Genomic DNA, 25,735 nt, shown 5'->3' on the forward strand with positions numbered 1-25,735 from the left:
GAAGAAAGAGAGCACTCATATATATATGTTCACAATGAGAAACATATATCAATACTTTATATTTATTAAATAGAAAAAAATCAGGATGTACATATTTATTTATATCTGGTGTCATACAAGAGACTTTGACCATATCCCTTTTTTGTTATGTAAGTGGGTCAATACATAATATCTCTTTTCCTCACCAGAGTCCTGAACCATTTTAGAACTGCTTAAAAGATTTTTTAAAAAAGAGTAGGCAGATGGAAATCAGAATATCATTTTATTTCTGATAAAGGATGGGTTGGGGAAAGCAGTATAGGCATGAGGCACGATAGGTTTGCTAATGCTGAACGCAAAATGAAACTGACTCAGCCACCAGCCACAGGCAACTGGGCCACTAGAACCCTTGCTTCTCCCCAGGAGGGCCGCAGACATAATCACAAAGGTTACTGATGCTTTCAACAGAGCAGCCAAGACCTGTACATAGTGAGGGAGAAGGTGCTGAGCAGTCCTGCCCACCTCACTCAAGTCAGTCCGCCACCTGAGGGGTTGCGGCAGGAGATCAAGAGCATTAGAGGAAAGATTCTTTCTCATGGAAACTTGATGAGTGGAAAAGATGGGTTTCTTTCTCATCACTCACTGTCTTCATTTAGAGAGAAACAATGAGACCAAGAAAAATTTACCTGCTTTGTTAGAATCATACAGCTAATTAATGGCAGAGTTAGTATTAGATTTCTCGTCTCCTACTTTGATATTCTTTTGCAGAGGAAAGTGAACCAATGAGCTAATTCCTGCTAAGACACCTATTCAGTCATTCCACAAATATTTATTGAACATACACTATATGCCAACTGCTGTGTGTTCTCTGGGAATAGTGATGGACAGTATGGAAAAACACCTGCCTTCTTGAAATTTTCCTTCAGTTGGGAAGACAGATAATAAACCACTCGCTAAGAGGAGGCTGATAAGCCCTATGAAGACAAGGAAAACAGAAGAAGGGTGACAGGCTATCACTGGGGACAGCCTTTTTTATAGAGGGTAACTGGGGAAGGCCTCTTTTACAGAGGGTAACTGGGGAAGGAGGACATGAGATTTGAACAAAGGATGGGCTGGTTATGGGATTTCTGGAGGAAAAGCATTTCAGACTGAGGGAATGCCACTGCAAAGGCTCAAGTCCTGAAGTGTTCGGTTCTGAATGTGAACCTTGCTCATTCAAAGATAGGAAGAAAGTTAGAGGGGGCTACAAGCAAATGAGTAGATATTTTGGATCTCACACCAAGGATGTCTACTCCCCACTATTCCTAAGGCTAATCTTGCTGGCATGTATCAGTGATTAAAATCCTGGTTGAAATATCCCTGTAAGACCTTGTCAACTCTGTTTTAATTCTCAGATGAGTGGTGTTATTCTAGGTTACTCACCTGGAAGAATGCTTTGGAATGATCTTTACTGTCTTTTGATTCTCCCATGCTAATAAAGTAGCACCATCTCCAAGCAGGGAATGCTATGCACGTTAGTGGCAAGAGTGTCTGAAAGTTGTGGAGCCTGTTTTATTGCTTGTTCACTGTCATCCCTTATTAGTGAAGGTGTCACAGACCCAACTTCTATCCTGTTGGGCATTTGGTATGTTTCTGGTGAATGCTTGTATTACATTGATTTTGAATCGCCAACAGTATTAAGAGGGTAAACAGCACAGCTTTAGAAGAAATCCTCTGAGCTTTTGGGTATTAGGATATTCTTAACTTCTGCTCTACTTTTGTTAGAGTCCAGTCTCTGGTAAATTCTGAAAAATTGTATAGTCTGGTTCATCATTAGATTCAGGATCCATAAAACTTGTGTTTTGAGCTAGTTACTGCAGGTACAGCATGGCACAATAAAGACCTGCATTGGCATCGGATTTCAGGAAACTACACATTAAGAGCCAATCCCTTCAGTTCACCTGGAAGAAAAGTCATTGGGCAAGAAGTGGGAGGGTAGCAATGCCCAGGAACATTAGCTTGCTCAGCATGGTGCTGAGCCAGTGTCTGCCAGGGGGCTACATAATTAAGGCACGTGAACTCTCCTGACTGTGGGAGGGAAGGAAAGGTAATAGGGACTGGAACAGATCTGGAAGAAGCCTAGCTCTGTGTGTGTGTGTGTGTGTGTGTGTGTGTGTGTGTGTGTGTGTGGCACAGGTGAGGGAAATGCCTCTCAGAAGTAAGGAAAGACAATTGAGGTGGTTAATCACATTTCTTTCTACCTTCCATCTCTCTGGGAAAAGCCAGGGATAGGAAAATGGGGGTGGAAATGTGCACTGTGAACTGACAGTAGAGAAGGGGCCAGAGGCAGGATCTGAGTGTGTCTTGCCCATCATTACTTTCTCTCCTGTGCCAACATTCTCTAACACAGTGCCTGGCACACAACAGAGCAAATACTTCTTATTTGTTGAAAGAATTAATAAATGAGTGAATAAATTAATGCAGTGTAAGTTGGGTACCTTGACTCAAAGCCCAGTCCCTTTTTCAAAGCCTACCTGATGAATTGGTTTTTATTTTTAAATGAACTCATAAAGAGAGGCTATTTAAAGGGACTCCATTCAAAGTTACATTGTGCTTGACAGGATGGCCTTGAATATACTCACCTCATATTTTAGAATATTTAAAGAGGAATGTGGCCATGAGGCAAAAGAAAAAATATGAACCTGTTCCTGGACTTAGTATAACAGGGAAACATTTATACAGAGCCTTTCACTGTAAGGTTTGTTATACCCGTGGGTTTACTGTGGCAAAATTCTGCTATTTATGCACACAATTCACTCTCATTGGCTTCAGTCTTACCCTCAGTTCTCTCTGGTCCGCATAATCCTTAGTTGTACTCAATTATCTGGATATCTTCCCTTAGTCATTCATATCCATTCGCCCAGCCATTCATCTTTCTACGTATCTGTATTAGTCAATTTTCATACTGCTATGAAGAAATATCCGAGACTGGATAATTTATAAAGAATAAAAGGTTTAATGGACTCATAGTTCCACATGGCTGGGGAGGCCTCAGTGTCATGGCAGAAGGTGTAGGAGGAGTAAAGACATGTCTCACATGCGGCAGGCAAGAGAGCATGTGCAGGGGAACTCCCCTGTATAAAACCATCGGATCACATGAGACTTATTCACTATCATGAGAACAGTACAGGAAAACCTCCCTGCCATGATTCAGTTACTTCCCACTGGGTCCCTCCCATGACACATGGGGATTATGGGAGCTACAGTTCAAGATGAGATTTGGGTGGGGACACAGCCAAACCATATCACTATCTATCCATACACCTCCATCTATTTCCTCACTGAGCTATTCATTTTTCCATCCACACATCCAACTATCCATCTATCCATCCATACAATTTGTATTTTTAAGCCCATGCTATGTGCCAGGTTGTTTGTATTGGGGAGAGACTTAAAGAAGACATGGTATTTTTGTCCTGGAAGCTTGTAGCCATTCAGTTATTAGCCCCATTTTGGGCTGACACAGCACCTCGTGTAAACCCCGGTTGCACTGTAATGTTTGTGTATGTGTTCATTTCCACAACGACAAAATTAGCTCATCAAGGCCATGATTTGTTCTAATGTTCTAATTATGAAGATGAGAACCCTGTGGTGTAGGTAAGGTGTGTGCTTTGCCCAACTCCCCCCAACTCTTGTTGAATGAGCAAAAACTTAAGGCTTAGGTGTTTTCTCTCACAATCCATGGTTCTTTGTTTTACATCATGTGAATTCTCCCCTTAATTGTCATCTCAGATGGTGTATATCTGGGACTAACACTGAAGCAGAGTGTAGACTCAGTGGGTAGTCTGAAGTCCAGGCTCTTCCTGTTTTATTCAAGAAGACCTTCTAAACCTTGGGGACCTACAGTGACTGGAGAGTCCTCAGGAAGCCAAAAAGAGATCAGTGCTACTTTTTTTTTCTTATTATTATTATTTTGAGATGGAGTCTCACTCTGTTGCCCAGGCTGGAGTGCAGTGGCGCGATCTCAGCTCACTGCAAGCTGGGCCTTCTGGGTTCACACCATTCTTCTGCCTTAGCCTCCTGAGTAGCTGGGACTACAGGTGCCCACCACCACGTCCTGCTAATTTTTTAGTAGAGACGGGGTTTCACCGTGTTAGCCAGGATGGTCGCGATCTCCTGACCTCGTGATCTGCCCGCCTTGGCCTCCCAAAGTGCTGGGATTACAGGCATGAGCCACCGTGCCCGGCCGCTACTTTGTCTTTAATTTCTCAAAGAATATTTATGATGTACCATTAGAGGCCTTCAAGCCTCCACAAAACACTGCATTTACAGATGACACCCACTTCAGTAAGAGCCTAAGGGGGACTCATTAGCAGACAATTAGTTGTTCAAGTTGTTAAGCATTAATTCCTCTCATGCCTCTCATCTGTCTAGTACAAGAAAAGGGGAAAGAATAGCAACTAGAGTTTGAGGAAGTTACCCAGTCCTTGCTAGTAGTCCTTCTTTTTCTCTGTGGCCCTAAATATTGCTTCGGTGTCTCTTAATTACTCTAGGGGATCATGGAAGAGGAGAGCTTTTAAAGAGTGGGGCCAACGTTTCCCCTATTTTTTTTAACTAACAAGCAGATGATCTTTGACATGCAAATAACATGGCTCTACCATGCTCCTACCACAGAGGATAGGCCAAAGATGTCTGGGATTCTAAAGCTTTCAAGGTAGTGGACATTGGACATATGAGGCTGTGGGTACCTATTAGATGTAATGACCATACTCTGGGAGGAGAGTGGGGCTTTAGTAAAGGAAATGTAGCACAAATAAAGGAGACAGTAACACACCGATTCTAGATTTCCAGCAACTGGGAGTCTTTGGGCAGAAGGAAAGGAGAGCATATAGAAAAACAAGTAGACCAGAGACCCTGTGTTCTGGAATAAAGAGGTGCAGCACTGTGTCTGGAGGTACCGGTGAGCAAGAGTACAGCCCCTGTGAACCATGGTCCCAGACTGGGGCTGACACAAGTTCTCCAAGGTGTGAGTGCTTCGTCCACATGGCACGAACTTGGGGCAAGTCTTCAGAATCATTAGTTCCCTGATAATCTACATTGACTGGGTTAACATACTAAAGAGAAAGTCAGGAAAGGGGTGGGTAGAGAAAAGCTACAGCTTGACTTGCAGGGCCTGCACATGCCCAGACCTATCCCTGGGTCTCTAGTAGCAAGATGGTCTGCAGGGTAAAGATGCGCTGCTCGGAAATGGCCCACACACTAGGTAGTAAGGACAGTGCAAGCTGGGCCTCTTGCCACCATCTTCTTTGGTTACATTAAAGAAGCCAATAGTTTTGGAACAGGAAAACATTGACACCTAAAGAAGGTAGAGCCAAAAAATGCAGAAAAGGGGACAGCCCTGGTGATCAGTGAAGCCTATGGACCTGGCCTCATCTAAAGCCAGCTGCACCGCTGCACCTCCTCACAAATGAGCCCATTCGTTCTCTTGTTCTGCTAAGGGCCGTCAGTTGACTTTCTAGCATTTGCAACAGAAAGTGTCCTGAACTAAGTAGTTTGGGCTCTATAGGTTAGGGCTCACCTTAAGCTAAATTTCAAGTAATAATTACGGTCATCCTCTGAGTACCTTTCACCTGTGACTACATGTCACACAACTCCTCAAGGTAGAGACAGTTCTCATTTTACAAATGGAAACACTGATACCCAGAAAAGTAGAATCTCTTGCCTAAGGCTACAAACCTGGTAAATTTAAAAACCTGATTTGTCTAACTGTGATATTCAGACGTTTTCCTCTCTACCATAGTGTCCCCAGCTGGTAAGATTTATTCCCAAGTACTCCCTTAAGCCCCCACCCACAGCTCCCTTAAGGGTCTTTTATTGTCCTCTGCACCCCTAGGCTTCTTTTCCACCTTCCTGCCTGCAGCTCTGCGAGCTTTATTCCTTCCCCTTTCTCTATACCCATCAACATATAGGGGTCTCTTAATAGGTCCCCAGGATCTTGCTCACTGCTGAGGATGGCTAACTAATTCTCTATGTATAGCATACTGATGAGCAAACACACACATAGTATCTGTATTTACTGAGCTACTGATCCGTAAATAAATGTTCACGATGTAACTTAGGATGTTACGTATTTTTGCTTTGCAGATATTAACCTAACCCAAAGGAATGATGCTAATGTGGGGAGCTTGACCAGGTTAAGAGGGTTTGGTTTTGAGGGGACCCCCATTTCTCATCGTCTCCCTTCTCAGCCTCTTCTTAGGTAGCTGTGCCATGCCCTGCAGGCCTGTCTGCCAGCCTGCCAGGTGGATCTTCCCTATTAGTGCCAGCCTGCTGCTTTATGTGGCATTGCGTGACTGATTTGATGACCTGTGACCTGACTGTCCATCTGGTCACTCAAGAATTTGCTTAGCTGTTTACCTTTTTTTTTTTTTTTTTGCTGTGACTGAATTTCCACTGGCCCTGTCAGCATCTGACTTGCTAACCACTCTGCTCTGTCTGTTAAATGGATGAAAAGAGAGAATGACCTCCTGCTGCCAGTTCTGCCCTGTGCCCTCCTTGTCTTCAGTCAGAATGCCCCAGTGCCTCAGAAGCTTCTTTCTCCTGAACTCCTGTTACTGCCATGGCCGCTACCCTAGGTTGCCATGTGTGCGGTGCTCTGTGAAAGGAGAGATGTTTCATTTTGTACTTGGCAGGTGCTGAACTCAACTGGACAGTGAGACCCAGGAAATATGACACCATCTGCTTCCTGCCATGTTCTGGTCCCGGTGCTTGATGCCAGGACATCAGCTGTTACCTGAGTATGTTGGGTCTTGTGAAGTGAGCCATTCGGGAAACCCTTTGTGTACACTTTCCTCAATAGCACAATTCATACTGGTCAGGCTGCAAGGCTGTATATATTTTTTTTTCTTGACTCCCAAAGTTACAAAAAAAAATCTTCTTGCTTCCTAATTCTGTTTTCTAAAGAAAAACATACATACATAAGTTTATTCATGGACTTCCTTTCCATCCTTTCCTTCTATGGTACTTTTTTCTGCTATAAAGTGACCCTATTTAAATGCCATTGATTGGTCGCTGACTACCTTGCACTGTATTAAGTGCTCTGTGCCTTGGTTTCCTCTGCGTTCCGAGGCGGGGCAATGTCCTTAACTTGTGGTTAAGTGAGGATTAGGTAGCCCAAGGGGAGGATTAAGCAAGCAACAGCATCCTAGAAAATAGGAAAGGCCAGTTGGGCCTCCTGTGTGCTGGGAGTGCCTAATCTAGCTGAGAGCATTTAGGGCTAGAGGAGGGAACAGGAGCTCCATTTCTGTCCTCCTATAGCTCCTGCAAATCTCAAGTTTCTTTGAACCTATGACCTGCCCCTGTCTAGTTCTAGAAGCTGCCAGGCAGGTGGCATAGAAGTTGCATTGGAGGCTAATTCCTTTCCTGACTTGCTGGTTGTAATCCTTCTGTGGATAGACAAATCAAGCCACCTGTGTGGGATATTAAAATTGAAACAACACATACACACCAACAACCCTGCAGATTTGTTACTGAATTTTTAGACTCAAAGTTTGCCATCTGGACCAGACACAGTACTTCTGGAGTCTTTGTTGCCTCTTTCCTCTTTTGTATGATGTTGAGATGGTTTTGGTCAGCTACTCCTATTTTGATGCCAAAATAGTGACGTAAAACAAAATCTGAATCTTAATTGAAAACATGAACTTTTTTTTCATTTAAATTTGTTGGCTCTTTGAAGATTTATGGCATTGCGAAGTTGTGCTGGTGGAGTCTCTGAGAAAATTCTTTTTGGTCACCAGATTGTTTCCTAAATTAGTTGAAGCCTTTATAAGTCCTCAGTCATAACAAAGATGAAACAAGCTGTTAAAATACGGGAATATGGCTTTGGAGCAAATGCTATGGTTGAATTGTAAGAGTGATACTGGTTTTAGGGAAAGACTGAGAAAACTGGTGGGCTGCTCAGGCACCCACACTCCAGCACAGGACAGTCTGACCATTACCTGTAAGAACTATGACCAAACCCAGCCAGCCCTGCAATAGACTGACCTCAGTGGCTTTCACTTTGGATGAGTTGATGAAATATACATGTATGCACCCGTGCATGCACACACACTGCAGTCCATGCCACTGTTGTTACACCGGCTAGAACCTATGGGCAGAATCACTGTCCTTCCTCTGACCAAATTAGGTCAACCCAGAGCTCCTTTCCACCCATCTTCCTCTACCAGGCTAAGTTCTACCTTATGTGGAGTAGCGAGAAGCATAACCTGGGCCTAGAGGTAGCCTAGAGGTAGAAAAGGCAGCATTAAAAACTTGCTTTTGTTTTACATTCAGTGGGTTGTACAGTTATGTGGGCCGAACCATCATGTAGACTAGAATTGGTTTAATTACTAATTTCTGGTGAGTCCATATTATATCATTTAAGATTCCAGCCCTATAGAGGAGAAATAACCTTTCTTCATTACACCCATGAACTAGGAAATTAGCAAAAATAAAACAAAAATCAGAAGGCTGTCCTCTAGAAAACTGCCAAAATAGGAAGGGAAGGACCAGGTGCATAGAGACAGGGTGCTTGGCCAACATCCTGGCCCTTTCACTTTTAAAGGAAGACCTATATGTAAAACGTTGTGGTTTTTCATTCTTCTCATTCTCCCTCTTTCTCAATTGGCATAAGGCTATGAGGATGGCCTGTTCTGCTCTTCAAAGAATCAGTAAGATTTTGTACTCCACTAAGTAAATCTTGGCTTGCACTTGGCTCTGGACAGGGCTGAACAATCTGAAGCAAAGGCCATATAGGCTGGACCCTGTGTGGTCGTGGCCACTTTGTTGGCCATGAATGATAACAACCTTGGGCATCTTAGAAGATGCTGTGCTCTCTTCAAAGAGTCTACCACCCACAGAGAGTAAAGGATTAGAAGTCCTATAATGGAAATCCATTAAATGTTGCAGTGTTAGTAATAATTAAGTAGCGTTTTATGACAGCACTAGCAGGCTAGTCAAGTGAATAATTCTTTTCAGGGTTTGCTCTGTCTCTCTCCATAGGTAAAGGATTTAGATGGATTTATGACATTGGCTGAAACAAATCAGTGGATGAGTGATTACAGGATTTGAGTGTGGTTAAACCAAGATTAACGCCACTAATTCCTGAGCATAAAGGACATGACTGTCACCCGAGTACCTGAACTTGCAGTTCAAGATGTGCAGGCTCCTAGCCAGCAGTTGAAAACCTCTGGGCGCGCACACATACACACACACACACACACACACACACACACACACACACCATCCCAACCCTAACCCAGCATTCCCATGTCACGCTGTGAAGGGTGGTAAGCAAACAACAATAATGATAGAGGGCTTGAGATATGGTAAACGAAATACTCAATGCGAGTAAACTGCTGCTTACTAACATTCTCAGGCCACCAGGGTACCATTTAGGCCAAGGCCTTAACGAGGTCATTTGCCTTTACCTATACCAGAACCATTACCGTAATTGCTACTCAGCCTTCATGAAAGTGTTTATGGGTAAACAGTATTCACCAAGGGGGTGATTAACTACCCCCTGGATTACTGTAGGATCAGGAATCATAAAAATCCTAGCAATTGTAGTCATAATAACCTATGTTGTGTAAGTATTTGCTATGAATGTCTTAAATTTCACCATCGCCACCACCACCCAGAGCAGCTTTAGGGTGAAGCACAGCACACCATGTGCAACACTGGTTATTAAGAAACATGGATGGATGAGAGGGCCCTCCTCACTCATCAAGTCTGGAAAGCAGAAAAGAGCAAAAATAACCCACCTATGATCTATAGCGTTTTATACTTTTGCTGAGGAAATAGTAGTGGACATGTGAATTGTTCTCACCCTAATAAAGGGAGAAAATGTGCCAAGTAAATATATTGTATATGCATGCCCAAGGTCAAGGTAGAGCAAGTTTTGGTAACAGTGCCAGTTTCACCATCTGCATTGGTTCATTCTATGGCTACATGATCTCAAATATAAAAGTATATATTTCAATCCATGCCCGAGAAACTTAACCAAGTTAGAGTTTTGGGCTGTGGAGACCTAGTCATTCCACTTCATGGACTGCTTCTCCACCCCCTAGCGATGTGCCCATCTAACAATGGGTTTGTTGAGCAGTTAAGGTAATGGTTCTGGTATAGGTAAAGGCAAATGAACTCATTAAGGCCTCAGCCTAAATGGTAATCTGGTGGCATGAGATGGTTAGTAAGCAGCAGTTTACTCACATTGAGTATTTTATTTACCATCTCAGGCTCTTGTATCATTATTGTTGTTTGCTTACCCCCTTCACAGTGTGACATGGGAATGCTGGGTTACGGCTGGGATGGTGTATGTGTGTGTGTGTGTATGTGTATACCCAGACCGAATTCTTAGTTTAGTCTGCCTGGAAATGCCTCCTGCATCAGTCCTTTGGTGTGCTGAGCTGACATTCTCCATACATGTTGCCTAATAAAGTCCCTCCTGCTTCTGACTATTGCAATGTGCATCATGTTTCTCCTTAGTTGTTTGCATTGTCTACAAAATAAAATTCAGCCTGAAAGATCCACATTTCAGGCACTCTGACCTCTTAGCCCCACTGACCTTTCCAGCTTTTTTGCACAACTTTCCTACACATGTAGTACTCTGGATCAGTCATATTCCACACTTTATGCCTGTCCTGCAAGCAGAAAGCAGGATGACTCAGTTATAGTATTTGTCAACTTGAGCAACAAATAGATCATCTATAAAGGAAACAGATTATCATAAATATCCACACTGACTTTTGAGTTAAATAAAGACAAAGAAAAAGCTGAGTATGAACTTCTTCATGGATCTGATAGACTGAATATGACTTCTCTTTCTTGATCAGTAGAGAATAAAATGATTCTTTCTAAAAAAAGTCTTTGAAATATTTGAGAAAATCAATTATATATTAAGTCTTTCCCTTATTAGGGTAGTAGTTCTTGTTTCTTCAGCTGTTACAAGAAATGGTTTAAAATTCTCTCTTCCAATCAGATCTCTTCTCAGGTGAGATCCAGTTGGTTAATGTCTCTCTTAAAGTTTAACTAGTACAGCACACAGACTCATCATTCTCTCGATCTGGATTCCACACTCTGAGTTGCCACTTCAAATTACTAAAAACAAAAAAAAATTTGTAGCCACATCTTATACTACTGATTCATGTTGAGCATACTGTCAACTAAAAAGCCTATGTATTTTAAAATCCGTGCATGATTATTATGAAACCATCCCTCCCATCCCTTCTTCATTCTATATTTATGCAGCTGGTCTATTGAGCATAAAAGAAGGACTTCAATTTTTTTGTTTTATTTTTTTAGATGGAGTGTCACTTTGTTGCCCAGGCTGGAGTGCAGTGGCACAATCTTGGCTCACTGCGACCTCTGCCTCCTGGGTTCAAATGGTTCTCCTGCCTCAGCCTCCCGAGTAGCTGGGACTACAGGCACCTGCCACCATGTCCAGCTAATTTTTGTATTTTTAGTAGAGGCGGGGTTTCACCATGTTGGCCAGGCTAGTCTTGAACTCCTGACCTCAAATGATCCATCCACCTTGGCCTCCCAAAGTGCTGGTATTACAGGCGTGAGCCACTGCGCCCAGCCTAGACTTCACATTTTTAGTTTTTTTATTGATACATAATTTTATACATATTTATGGGATACATGTGATATTTTGTGGGATACATATGATATTTTGTTACATGCACGGAATGTGTAATGATTGAGTTAGGGTATTTAGGATATTCATAACCTCGAGTATTTATCATTTCTATGTGTTGGGAACATTTCCAGTCCTCTCTTTTAGCTGTTCTGAAATACACTATATACTGCTGTTAACTATAGTCCCCCTATTCTGCTATCAAATACTAGAACTTATTCCTTCTACCTAAACTGTATGCTTGCCCTCATTAATCGATCTTTCTTTATCCCTTCCCTCCCCATCCCCAACACACCCTTCCTAGCCCCTGGTAACCATCATTCTATTCTCTACCTCAATGAAATCAACATTTCTAGCTCCCACATATGAAGAACAGCATGTGATATTTCTTTCTGTGCCTAGCTAACTTCACTTACTGCAATGACCTCCAGTTCCATCCGTGTTGCTGCAAATGATGATTTCATTCCTTTTTATGGCTGAATAGTATTCCATTGTGCATACATACCACATTTTTTTTTTTTATCTATTTGTCCACTGATGGAAACAGGTTAATTCCATATCTTTGCTATTGTGAACAGTGCTGCAATAAACATGACAGTGTAGTAGGGTTTCCTTTTTTTCTGCATCCTTGCCAACATTTTATTTTTTATCTTTTTAATAATAGCCTTTTTAACAAGGGTAAGATAATGTCTCATTGTGGTTTTAGTTTGTATTTCTCTGATGATGAGTGATGTTGAGCATTTTTTTCATATACCTGTTAGCCATTTGTATGTTTTCTTTTGAGAAATGTCTGTTCATGTCCTTTGCCCACTTTTTAATGGGATTACTTGTTTTTTTGCTAGTGAGTTGTTTGAGTCCCTTGTATTTTCTGGATATTAGCCCCTTGTCAGATGAATAGTTTGCAAATATTTTCTTCCATTCACAGGTCTTCACTCTGTTGTGTCCTTTGTTGTGCAGAAGCTTTTTAGTTTAATATAGTCTCATTTGTCTATTTCTGTTTTTGTCACCTATGCGTTTCAGGTCTTATCCATAAAATCTTTGCCTAGACCAATGTCCTGAAGTGTTTCCCTTATGTTTGCTTCTAGTAGTTGTATAGTTTTGGGTCTTATTTAGGACTTCACATTTATCCCTATTAAAATTTATCTTGTTTTCAGCCCAACATTTTAGCCTCACCAGCTTCTCATTCTGGCCTTTGATGTTCCTTATTTAATCTATTTCAGTCTATTAACTAGTCTTCTCGAATGAAGATTTGATCTGCATACCACTCTTGCACTTGGTAAAATGCTCCTGTCCCTGTCCTATGATTTTAACAAAAGGAGACCTGTCTCAGTCTAGGTTATGAGGGTGAAGAGGAGAAGAGGTAGGATAATAAATAGGGAGTAGTGGGGCCTGTGGTGAGCTAGAGTATGTTACGGTGTTTCAGTTCACATTAGTTAAAATAATTAATAACAACAACAGCATGCTAACCAAATAGTACAAACTGAGCCTTGGCAGGTAGTAGGTAGTAACAGTTGTGTTACTAAGGTGGTGTCGTACTGCAGTGGTGTTCAAGTATGTTTAAACTGTCTAAGACTAAATCAGCCCTGCTGCTTTTGACATAGCAAGCTGCATCAATATGCAGTCTATTTTTCATCTTAAGATAGTGCTCAAGATGCAAACCAATCAAAATAGGGCACAAGAAAACCATCAAATGAATCTTCTTGTAAACCGGGTCACACATCTGCTGTTGCTCTCATGAAATTCTACCCAGCAAAGGAATTAAAAGGAAGAGCCCCGCTTTGAGGCCATTGCCAAAATTCCTCTCTGCACTGCTGGGTGGTAAACGCAGGCTGGAGAAGGTGCAGAGAAATTTGCTTATGTATCACCAACTAAGTAATTGTTCAACACATGAAGCGGAGTGGTTTCTCAGGAAAACAAAACAATTACAACTAATGCACATTTTAAAAATTCCTTCATGACACGTACATATGTATATATGTATACATACATATATACACACATATATATATGTCTTTTGCATAATATGAAAACAACAAATATTTGAATGCATGAATGAATAAAGAAAGAGCCTATCCAAAGTGATCTGGGATAAACTCATTGCTATTTTCCCAGGTAATGAAGATGGCTATCTTTGTGCAGAACAGATGCTATGAGATCATGTCTCCAAGAGATGAACTGAGAATGAATTCACTTAAATTATGGTGCTCACAGAGAGGATTTTAGCTTGAACATTTGTTCATATGATTTATGGCACCCTCCATCCGGTGGAGTCAATGCAAAAAAATGAAACGTAATTACAGCATACAGACAGCAGTTTGCTTAAAAGAGAGCTGAAAGTTTGTGGGGATTTTTTTTTTAATGGGACAGGAAACTTATCCTAAAAGGAGTAAAAAGAAGCTTTATAAAACATTTGCAACTCATCAGAAGTGTGAGTCTGACCTGCAGCAGATGGTGGGGGATGGTACTGGCTGTGACCCCAGAGAACCACCAAAGAAATTACCCCCAATCCCGGATCCCTACTCTGTTCCCACCTCCTCCAAGGCTAGCCTCTTCCAGATTCCCTTTTATTTTAGCCTAGCTTTTCCCTTTAGGGAAGAGAGCATTATTAATGTCCTTTCTCCTTGGCAACTCAAGTCTGGAATTTTAAATTTATAGTCTAAGAACTGTTCTGGTGTTTATATGGCTCAGGGGGTGTTATTATCAAATCCAATTAAAAACATTCCTTCTGCTAATAAAAAAGTCAACACCTTCCCATTAAACTAGGACGCACCCTTATGTTAATTAATGGCTGTTAGTACCTTATTTGCTTTCAAGGGTCTCTTGGGTACTAGGCTTCTGAGACAAAGCAGAATCTATTTGGTCAGTGGCTTTGTTTGATGCACATCCCTGATCCCCAGCTTAATTCTAAATCTGAACCTGCATCTCTTAACCTTTCTATGTCTTGCGATCTTCTCTGGAGATCCCATCCAGAGGGGCCTGGTTAATGGTACTTTTTTGACAAAGATTTTTAAGATCTGCAGATGAACCAAGCTAATGAATAATAGTAATGCTTATGATACCCATCGAATGATAATTGGCCCTCTTTGGACCATTTAGGATTCAAATGCCTCCACCCAAATCGTTACATAAATGGCAGACAGCCTCTGAGGGTTCGATTTAGCTTTTGCTTTTAAATTTGCAAATTGGCACTGCTTTCATCAAGAAAGAAAATACAACAATGAATTGATATGACCTAACATTAAATAGCATTTTGTATTTTTCAGCATGTTTTTGGATAATACATTATGTAACTCTCAAGCAAACAGCATTTATCTTTCTCAGGAATTTGAAGACAGTAGGATTCCTGAATCCTCAAAAACTAATCATGATCACCTCTGAGACCCGCTGGTGGGTCTATTTTCCATAGATTTTGTGGTTAAAGACGTGATTGATGATTCTATTTCCTCTCCGAGAGTCGAGTGAATTTATCAGCCTCTGATTCGTGAATTCACCTAAAATAAGGTGTCTGGTTTGGGCATTCAAGCTCAGATTTGGGGGGCACCCACCCAATTCATCCTCTTTTCCTTATTACTCACCTACCAGTGCTTTCTTGTCGTTGTTGCTCCTGTAGCTTTAATGGTGGGCATCAGCGCTGAAGAGCGGCTCTACAAATGAAGGTGTCTTCCGTGAGCGGAGAAAAAGGAATGCTCTATCACGGAAGCCTCACCTACAGACAATTTATCTAACAAACTCCATTTCCTGCGTGCCATTTGCTGATATTTATCTTGTGTGTGGGCTCCCATGGAGGCTTGCCATGAAGGATTGTTCTGTTATAACCCAGAGTCATATTTTTTCCATCTAAATAATGAAGAGGCTTTAGCTTCCTTTCTCTTTTGTTTCCTACTGCCTAGATCAGATGTCCAAAATCAGAATGCTTTATTAATAGGAAGATTGCCACCTGACCTTTTCTTTTTCTTTTTTTTTTGCTTATGAAGGGGCTCTCTTTGTACTTTCTCTACTTAAAAAATATCTGTTGAATTTCACAAGTGTGGCTCCTTCCTTTCCCTTGGTCTCTTCCTCCCTCCATTCCCCTCCCCTCCTCCTTCCTTCCTTTATTCCTTCCATCTTCTCTTCTTCTTTATTTCTTAGATGTAAATTGCCAGCTTTTTTCTACGTCAACTGCATTTATTTAAAGATTTAAAATATTAATAATAATAATAATAATAATGCTGTTCACATAATTGCTTGACAGGGAAAGTGTGCTTTGTCTTAAAATATTTTAAATTAACAGTAACCTAAATAGCATAGAGCACTCTCCATTAAGGAAGTTTCTTTTTTCTTCTTTTAAAAATCATCCAATTGCAAGCCATTCATTTTTTTACATTTCTATGTTAAAGATATGCACCCTAAAACTGCATTACCTTAATAATCAATAACTCAGTGGGTGGTCCTAATGGGGAGAATTCACTGGAGCTACATTCCAGTTGAAGTAGCAAAGGACCACCATAGGCCTGCGGGCTATAATTAGACAACCATAAAACTAGGAGGTAAAGGGTGGCAGACTACATTAGCAGTAAAATGCTAACTTGCAAGTAATAAGTCTCGAATCTTTCATGTCTACTCGAGTGTCACTTATACTTGAACAAGGAAAATGTTATGTTAAAGAACAAATTTACATTTAGGATCCCTAAAGCTTAAGGACTGGTGAAGGTTAGTGTGGCAATGAGAAAACAAATGAATACAAATGTGCACACTTCACAATTTTCACTCAGTGCTCCCCTTCCTTCTTTCTTTTCTGTATATTCGTTTTCTCATCCCCCTCCAGGGTTTGAGAAACATCACAGAATTTAAACACAGGAAACCAATATAAAAACCCTCTCATGCAAAGAAACAGTGCGGCTGACTTTACATTGTTTCTATTCATGGCTCGCTAGTTTTACATTTTCTGATCAGTTACTGCCACTGAGACCAAGAAACCAGCTTCTTCAAGAGCACCCATGGACTGTCTGAAGGCCTTGCATTCTTGATTTTCTGCTCATAGGTTCCAGTTGCTCTGTCAATCACAGGCCAGATATACAAGATGGCAGTTAATAAGCAAAAGGACTGAGCTCCCATGAAGACAACAAAATAATTCAGGAGATCTGACTGAAACAGAAAACGCTAAAATACTCAAGAGAAAAGAAATCAGATAAGCCTTCCCGGAAAGAAAAGTCCACGGTCAAGCAAAAAGACGTGTTATCTTTGTAAGGGAGTATATTCCTGCCAAGTGTGTCTGGAATTTGTTCACCAAATTAATTAATTGATGAAAACACTTATTAAGCTTCTTTTAGGCAACATTATCAGCAGTGATGACACAGTGAGGAATACTGTTCTGCTTCTATTGGATAGAAACTTATAGTGTAAACATGTAATTACAAGAAAATGTGCTAAGCACTGTAGTACGGGTAAGTACAGATGGCTTTGTGAGTATAGAGGAGGGAGATTCAACAGCCTGGGGTGTGGATGTCAGGGAAGATTTTACATGTGACAGTTGAGTTGCATCTTGAAGAATGCTTAGGAGCTCTATAAGCAAAGGGAGTGGGGCTGTGTCAGGCTGAGGACTTAGCATGTGGTAATCACCCAACACTTGCACATTCTTATTAATTCAAATTTAATGGACACATAAATTATTGAACAAGGCATTCTTTAAACTAGAGATATGAACTGAACACCCTGCTATGTTGGTTTTAAACTATTTAATGATTTTTGCCTCATCCTATATCAGCTGTAATCCCACAGTGTCTAACTCGTACTTTGGTCAAAGAAACTGCTCAATAAATATTTGTTAATGGATTGATTAGACAGAGGAAGACTGAACATGAACTGAAGGAAGTCATAAAATACCTTTAAGGAGTTATTAACTGTCTTGAAGACCTCTTAATGTGATCTTCAAAATCTAAAAATTATTAAATGATGAGAAAAATAATACGAATTTGGCAATAAAGCATCCATTAGAAACTCAACATTTGGAAAATAGGATTTTCTGCTTGATACAATTTTCTGATTAAAGAAAAGCTAGCCTAAACTCCTTATTATCATGCATCTTTTAAAGTTGTATTTGTTTGAGTTACTACCATTCTTTTTGGATAGCACACTAAGGTTTCCATTGTTTTCTGAACAATCTGACTGGGCTTCCCCCTTCCTTACTCACTGTGCCCCAGCCATAGTGGCTTCCTAACATGGCCAAGTGTCTTCCACTTCAGGGCCTTCTAACAATTTATTCTTTCTTCCTGAAACATTTCCTCCCCTATAGGGCATCAAACGCTTATGCAACTGCTGGGAGGGCTGGGGGTTCAGTCTGACTGAACTCAGCCTTTAGCATTAGCTTCTAAAAGGTTGCTACCAACCCTTGCAGCTGCCTGTAGCACTGAAGCAAGTGATTTGCAGGTCCTCACCCCAAATCCTCTGCAAACCCTCCCTCTACAGTCTGACCAGGAGTCTGCAACTGTCACTGGAGAATAACGCTTTTCTTCTTCTCTTCCTTACTGTCTTTTACTTATTGTGAGACTCTAAACTCAGACCATAAAGAGAAAAGGATTCTGGGAATGTAGTTTCCAGTTCTTCTTCTGATAGACTGAAGAGACTGCAATAAAAGAGGAGGCGACTAGGTTGAAATGACTGCAGATACCCCAGCACCCCAGATACCCCAACTCCTACACATCTTTTGTTTTCACTCAGCATTTCCTGGCTCCTAGACAAGATTAAGCTCCTATCATAGTGTTTTCTTTGTAACACTAAGCACAAATGAAATAGTATAACTATATCCATAATTATGGGTCGAATATTTTTCTCATCCACTAGAAGAGCTAGTTCTTTGTGTTTACCAAAATATTCTCTCACTCTAGCATGTATTAGGTTCTCAGTAAATATTTACTGAAGAAATAAATGAAGTACCTCAAATTTTCTTCAATGATTTATGCTCTTGCAATACCCAAAAGTCATCCTTTCTGAATATTGCAGGGATAAGGTTGTGATATAGGTGTAACAAGTGGAAAAGATTGAGTTAAATTGATGGTTGCAGGGCAAACTTGCAAATTGTCTTAGAAGTTAACAAAAGTGAGGGCAATTTGGCATTTTTATCAAAAGTTTTTTAAACATGTGTATCTTTCAAGCCAGAAATTCTAAGGATGAATTCTAATGACATTTTAAGCTGTGAAAGATTGATATATAAGGATTGTTCATTGCATTATTCATTATATCTTCTGGAAAGAGATGTCCTTATTCTATGTTTATACTTCCTCACCTCCCACTTAACTTCTTAAACCACTGTTATATGCTTCAGTCCCCATAAACCCATTGAAATATCTGTCTAAGGCCATTAATGGCCCTCTTCTCACTAATGAACTCCAAGGATACTTTTAGTTTGTACCTGACTTGACCTCTTAGAGCACTTGACCTGCTGATTGTTTTCTCCATCTTTAAACATCCTCTCCTTTTGGCTTCTAGTACTTGGCTTTTCTTCTGCCTCTTTGATCACCCCTTCCCAGTTCTTTTGTGAGTGAGCCTCTCTTCCTTCATTTTGTGGTTCTGCCCTAGAATTTCTTTTCTTCTAGTTTTCCCTGGCCAAGTTTATCATCTCCCATTATTTGAAATACCTTCTATATACTGAAAAAGCTCAAGTTTTTACTCAAAACATGCAATTGGCTACTGGACATCTCAACTCAGCAGACCCTGAACTTATCTAAAACCGAATGTGCCATCATCCCAGCAAATGAGCTTCATTTATCTGTTCAACCAAAAGTGTGAGTATGTGTGTGTGCTTGTGAGTGTGTTATGGAAATGAAGATGAAGAATGTTTTCATTTACTTTCAGGAAAGCAAGCTAATCAGCATCAGAGCATATGTGTTCCAGTGATTATTCCTTTAAATCTAGTCCTGTTTTCCTCACAATTCGTAAAATTCATTCCAGATTTTGGCAATAGAATTACTATTAATTTTTTTTTAGTGTTTTGGATTTTAACCCCCCTTCTTTTCTGAAATCTTTTCAGATATGTTCGTGTAATACTATTAGAAGTTTGTACCATTGGAGCCAGAATCCATATACATCATATTTAATGGTTTCAAAATTGTATAATATAGAAATATCAGACATTATTTAACTGTTCTCTTATTCCTCCTTTCTAATAAAAGAGGGGTTCGGAAGTATTCTAGTGGATTGAAGGTCCAGGTAAGTCAGCTGTAGTCAGTGAAGTCTTCACTATATATTAATGTTCATGAATCTCAAAATAAAATTTGATTTCAAAAAGAAATTCCTAGCAGGAGTGTATTTACGTGTATTTCTATGTTCTTTTCCAAGAGATTTGTGTCCATCTTCTGGAAAAATCTGTTAGAAATGAAATAGAGCATCATCTTTTAAGGATTGGGGGATTCTTTTGTGCTCTATGAAGGAAGGGTTTCATATTATAAAATTATGGGATGTTTTACTCTGCTTTTGTTGAAGATTAGGGAAGGATAGCTTTCAAGATGCTTTTGTCTTATTGACCTTTCATAAGTCAGGTCAAATAAGAATATATCTCTGTAAGTTTGAGGACAAGAGGAAGATGGTAACTTATTTTCCAGAGGAGTATGACTTCAGCTTGATTCACTCGAATAAGTGATGTTTTAGGATGAGTTTTAGCATGCTCAAATAGCTGAACATCCTGTTCTGCAGCTTGCCTTCATGTAGAATGAAAAAAATACCAAATATCTGCATTCGTTTTAAAGCAAAACTAAGCTTTTATTTGCCCCCAAAACCTCTGCCTAGCATCCACATTTGCTCCCCAGTGACCTTTTTCTGGCTTGTTATGGTGCCTTATACAATTAGTGTGTAAATAGTGAAATGTCTATTCTCTTAATCAGGTTAGGCATTTGTTATGAATACATAAAAGTATAGAATATGAACCATTCTTCAAGATGGAAAGAGTCTTATTGAGAAGAGAAAGTATATGTATGAAATAAATGGAAAATAACTTAAATAAATTGGAGATCTTAAGCCTGGAGAAAGAAAGACAAGTAGCAAAGAGATGGGAAGGTTTGGCATAATAAATATTGTAATTGACAGTCATGTTGAAAGAGTGATTTAACTTGCTCTTTTGACTACCAGAGGTAGAACTAAAAAATGGGTAGAAATTGTAAAAAGGCATCTTGGAATTTTAAATTATAATTGACCTGAGAGCAGAATGATTGGCCTGTGTTGAGAGAGTGTTCCTCATCACTAACTTCATTCAAGGAGACTCTTGTTCAACACCAATCAATGCTGTTATGGAAGAGATCCAAGAGTGAGATGGGAAGGTGGACAGGCAAACCTTTAAGATTCATTCTGACTCTGAGAGTCTACGTATATACTATTTTCAAGGTAGAGATGACAGAATTTTCTTATAGTTAGATAATATACTATATAGAAAATGCAGAATTATAGCATTGTTTTAACATTTAACAGAGAAATCTCCTATATTTATTTAAAGTCAACTGATTGTAAATGTTAACCACATCTACAAAATACTTTCTTTTTTTTTTTTTTTTTTGAGACAGAGTCTTGCTCTGTCATCAGACTGGAGTGCAGTGGCGTGATCCCAGCTCACTGCAACCTCTGCCTCCTGGATTCAGGTGACTCTCCTGCCTCAGCCACCTGAGCAGCTGGGACTACAGGCGCACACCACCATGTCCAGCTAATTTTTGTATTTTTAGTAGAGACGGGGTTTCACCATATTGGCCAGGCTGGTCTTGAACTCCTGACCTCGTGATCCACCTGCTTTGGCCTCCCAAAGTGCTGGGATTACAGGCGTGAGCCAGCAACACTGACATTATTGCTTGATTAAATAACTAGGTACTGTAGCCTAGCGAAGCTGACATAAAGCTAACCATTACAGCCACTATACTAAGATCTTTCTGGCCAGAAAATCTAAAGTTATCATATCTTCTTTCTCACGGGATTTTGTCATGCTGGTATTTAATAATTTAATAGTTTTTGTCCAGAGTTGACTTTGGTAAATGAGGTTGACAATTGATAAACCGTTTGCACCACTTTCCAAGTCATAGCAATGAATGGATTTGTTCCTATTCATCCTATGTGTGTGTGTGTGTGACATGGCTGGCTTAGATTATGCATAACATTTTTATTTGAGTGACATAGCCCCACTGTAACCCACTGTAAGCTGTCTTGGGGGATGGCAGATATTAGCAAAACCTCACTACCTTTGTGTCTTTAATATGTTACATTAATACCATAATAATAATTGCAATAGCCCGTTATTGCCAAATAACAGTTTCGAAATCATTATTTCACTCCTGTGTGTCTTGCCTAACTTTGGCTGTAGGTCCTAGGTCACTCCACATCTGCTCTGTGTTCCTACATACTTCTGCTACTAGTGGACTATATGGTTAGGTTTTGTGTCTCCACCCAAATCTCATCTTGAATTATAAGCCCCATAATTCCCACATGTCAAGGGAGAGAGCAGGTGGAGGTAATCGGATCATGGGCGTGGTTTCCCCCATACTGTTCTCATGTCAGTGAGTTCTCACAAGATCTGATAGTTTTATAAGTGTTTGGTAGTTCCTCCTGTGTTCATTCCCCTTCCTGCTGCCTTGTGAAAAATGTTCCTTGCTTCCCCTTCGCCTTCTGCCATGATTGTAAGTTTCCTGAGGCCTCCCCAGCCATGCTGAACTGTGAGTCAATTAAACTTCTTTCCTTTATAAATTACCCTGTCTTAGGCAGTTTTTATAACAGAGTGAAAACCAATTAACACATGGACTGTCTGAGACATGTCTATCTCACAGTTATAGCAGAAAAGCAAGGGAGGAAAGTGAAAAAATGGGATGCTTCTCTAGGCTTGGAGCTGACTGATATACTGTCTCCTTTATTCTTTTTTATTGCTTGTTTGTTTTTTAGAGACAGGGTCTTGCTCTGTCATCCAGAGTGGTGCAATCTTAGCTCACTGCAACCTTGAACTCCTGGGCTCAAGTGATTCTCCCGCTTCAGCATTTTATTGGCAATACAAGTCATGTCAATAGGATGGAGATGTATCTTCTGCCTCTAGTGGGGAAAACTGCAAAGTCACATGGCAAAAATCATGGATACAAGGAGAGGTGAAGAGTTGTACAAATAATTTAATTTATTATATTCTTAATTATAAATAGTTTTCTATGGCTGCCATAACGAATTATCACAAACTTGGTGGCTTAAAACAACAGAAATGTGTTCTCTTGCCTTTCTAGAGGCCAGAAATCTGAAATCAGTTTCACTGAGCTGAACTCGAGATGTTACAGGGTCAAGCTCCTTCTGGAGGATCTGAAGAAAGAGCGTTCCTTCCCTCTTCCACCATCTGGTGGCTGCTGGTATACCTTGAGTTGTGGCCCTCTCTCTCCAATCTCTGCCTCAATGGTCACATTGCCTTCTCTTCTTTTATGTTTGACTTCTCCTCGTCTGTCTATGTGAACTCTCCCTCTGCCTCTCTTTTTAAGGACACATTTGATTGAATTTAGGTCCCATCTTGATAATCCAAGATATTCTCTCCATCTCAAAACCCTTAATCTTATCTTTTGCATATAAAGTAATGTTCAAAGGTTCCAAGGATTAGGATTTGATGTCTTTGAAAGATATTTTTTTCAGTCTACCACAGATAGTAGTAACATTCATAGAAGGCGTACAGTATATAAGACACTAGTCTAAGCCTTTACATTATAACTCATTTATATTAACTTATATTTCAAAATAACTCATTTATAACTTAACTCATTTATATTTCAAAATAGCCCTTGATGTTGTTTCAGTCACTATCCTCACTTTTTGGATGAGGAAGCTAAAACAAAGAGAAGTTAAAAACCTTGTCCATCTAGAAGTGCCAGGAATTGGCTCCAGAGTCTCTCTTCATTACTGCACTGTACTGTTTCTCAACATTGCTTATAAATCAACAGAAATATAGATAAAAACCATGGCCCCTAACTGTGGGACTTTTAATGGTTAGCTTTTAATACCATTATGCAGTTAGCTTCTTGTACTCAGAAATATAAAATGAGCTCTTGATAATTTCAGGGAATGGCAAAAAAGAATATCTTGGATGCTGTCACCAACTGTTTCAAAACTATTGGAGTGAGATTAATGACCATACTGCTAGGTGACAGTCCAGTAACCAAACTCTCAGCAGTGCTTTGCAGTCTAGAACATTTCTGTTTTACAAGGTTTCTTCTCTTCAAAATGACTAAGAAATTCTGACTAGTGCTTGACGAAGTTTGTATTCTTCCTCCCTGCAGAAAGCTGCCTTCAAGGAGCCTTAATACACACAATATAATAGGAAACAAAGTCTGAGTGATAGTGATGTGTAGGTTATTTTGAACCAGTCATTTAAAAGACTAATGTGTTTCTTTAAACACATACATTTTCTTAATGACTAAAATGCTGAGATTTTTAACCTTAGCTTCTGATCTACTCTCCAAAAAGGAATGTTAGCTACATAAATCATTATGTTTGCTATTTTGGCCTAAATACAACAATATCTAATTTATTATGTTACTAAGAACCCTAACATTGCACATGAAGGGATGACTCCAACGGCACTGGATATGAGCTACGTGTCCCCGGTGATTTTTCCTAATATTTTTTACAGGCCTTACCGAGACTTTCCTTTTTTCAGTATTTTAGCCAACGTGTTTTTTAAGAACATTAATTGGCCGGGTGCAGCGGCTCACACCTGTAATCCCAGCACTTTGGGAGGCTAAGGCGGGCGGATCATGAGGTCAGGAGATCGAGACCATCCTGGCCAACATGGTGAAACTCCGTCTCCACTAAAAATACAAAATATTAGCTAGGCGTGGTGGCACGTGCCTGTAATACCAGCTACTCAGGAGGCTGAGGCAGGAGAATCCCTTGAACCCGGGAGGCGGAGCTTACGGTGAGCTGAGATGGCACCACTGCACTCCAGCCTGGGCGACAGAGCAAGACTCTGTCTCAAACAAAACAAAACAAAAACAAAAACATTAATTGCTACATATTTTAATCATTTGTCACCAGTCAATCAAAAATATCTTGTGTATAGATATCTTTTTTCCTAATGGCTTTGTTGACTTTTTAGATATGCCAAAGATTTGCCGTTAGATACTAAAAGCCGCTATTACGTTTTTTCTCCAAGAATAAATACATTTAGATTTATGAGCTTTAAATAGAATCCCAGCTTATCAAAACTAAATTCTTAAGTCTGCTAAATTGATTTAACAGTAAAAACACATTGTCATTTAAGTTTCTGGAAGTTGAGACAAAAGCCAGTTTTCTAAAGTACAAATAATAAACTTAAAGCAACACCCTTTCTTCTCATTTTTCACTTTCTCCCACTTTGTTAGAGGAACTGTCATTTAGATTAATCCTAAAGAAAAGTAGGAAGGAAGATCAAGGCTTATAATTAGATTTCTACCATAGATAAAACTGCCAAAAATTAAAGATGGTATTTGAAACATTAAATTATGGGAGTATTATATCTATCTATTCCCTGAATATATTGTGGGCATAGAGAAAAACAAGTAAAATATTAGGAGATTTAGGATGTACATGTGTGTAGTGGAAAGGTAATATTTGAATGTTTCAGGAGCACTGGCTGCCTGCCAATGATGATTACATGAATCCTCAAGACAATATTATAATAAGCTAAGCTTATTTCCATCTTAGGATGCTAGAACCTACTCCCATTCCCTAGTCTGGAATAATCTTATCTCAGATAGTCACATGGCCCTGTCCTTCCGTCAGGTTTCTACTCAAATACAATTTCCTCAAAGAGTCTTTCTTTTCTTTATTTTATTTAAATTTTTTAATTGACAAATAATAATTATATAATTTGTGAGGTACAATGTGATGTTTTGATATAATTTGCAATGTGGAATGATTAAAATGGGGTAATTGACCAATCTATCAACTCACATGTTTATCATTTTGTGAAAATATTTAAAATCTACTCTTTTAGCAATTTTTAAGTATACAATGCATTATTATGTATTATAGTTAGCATTCTGTGCAATTGATCATTAAAGCATATTTCTAGCCTAACTGAAATTTTGTGCCCTTTGATTAATATCTCCCCTTTCCCCATCTTACCCTCTCCTCCAGACTCTGGTAACCATCATT

This window comes from Nomascus leucogenys, chromosome 12, assembly GCF_006542625.1.
Source record: "Nomascus leucogenys isolate Asia chromosome 12, Asia_NLE_v1, whole genome shotgun sequence".
NCBI classification, from domain to species: domain Eukaryota; kingdom Metazoa; phylum Chordata; class Mammalia; order Primates; family Hylobatidae; genus Nomascus; species Nomascus leucogenys.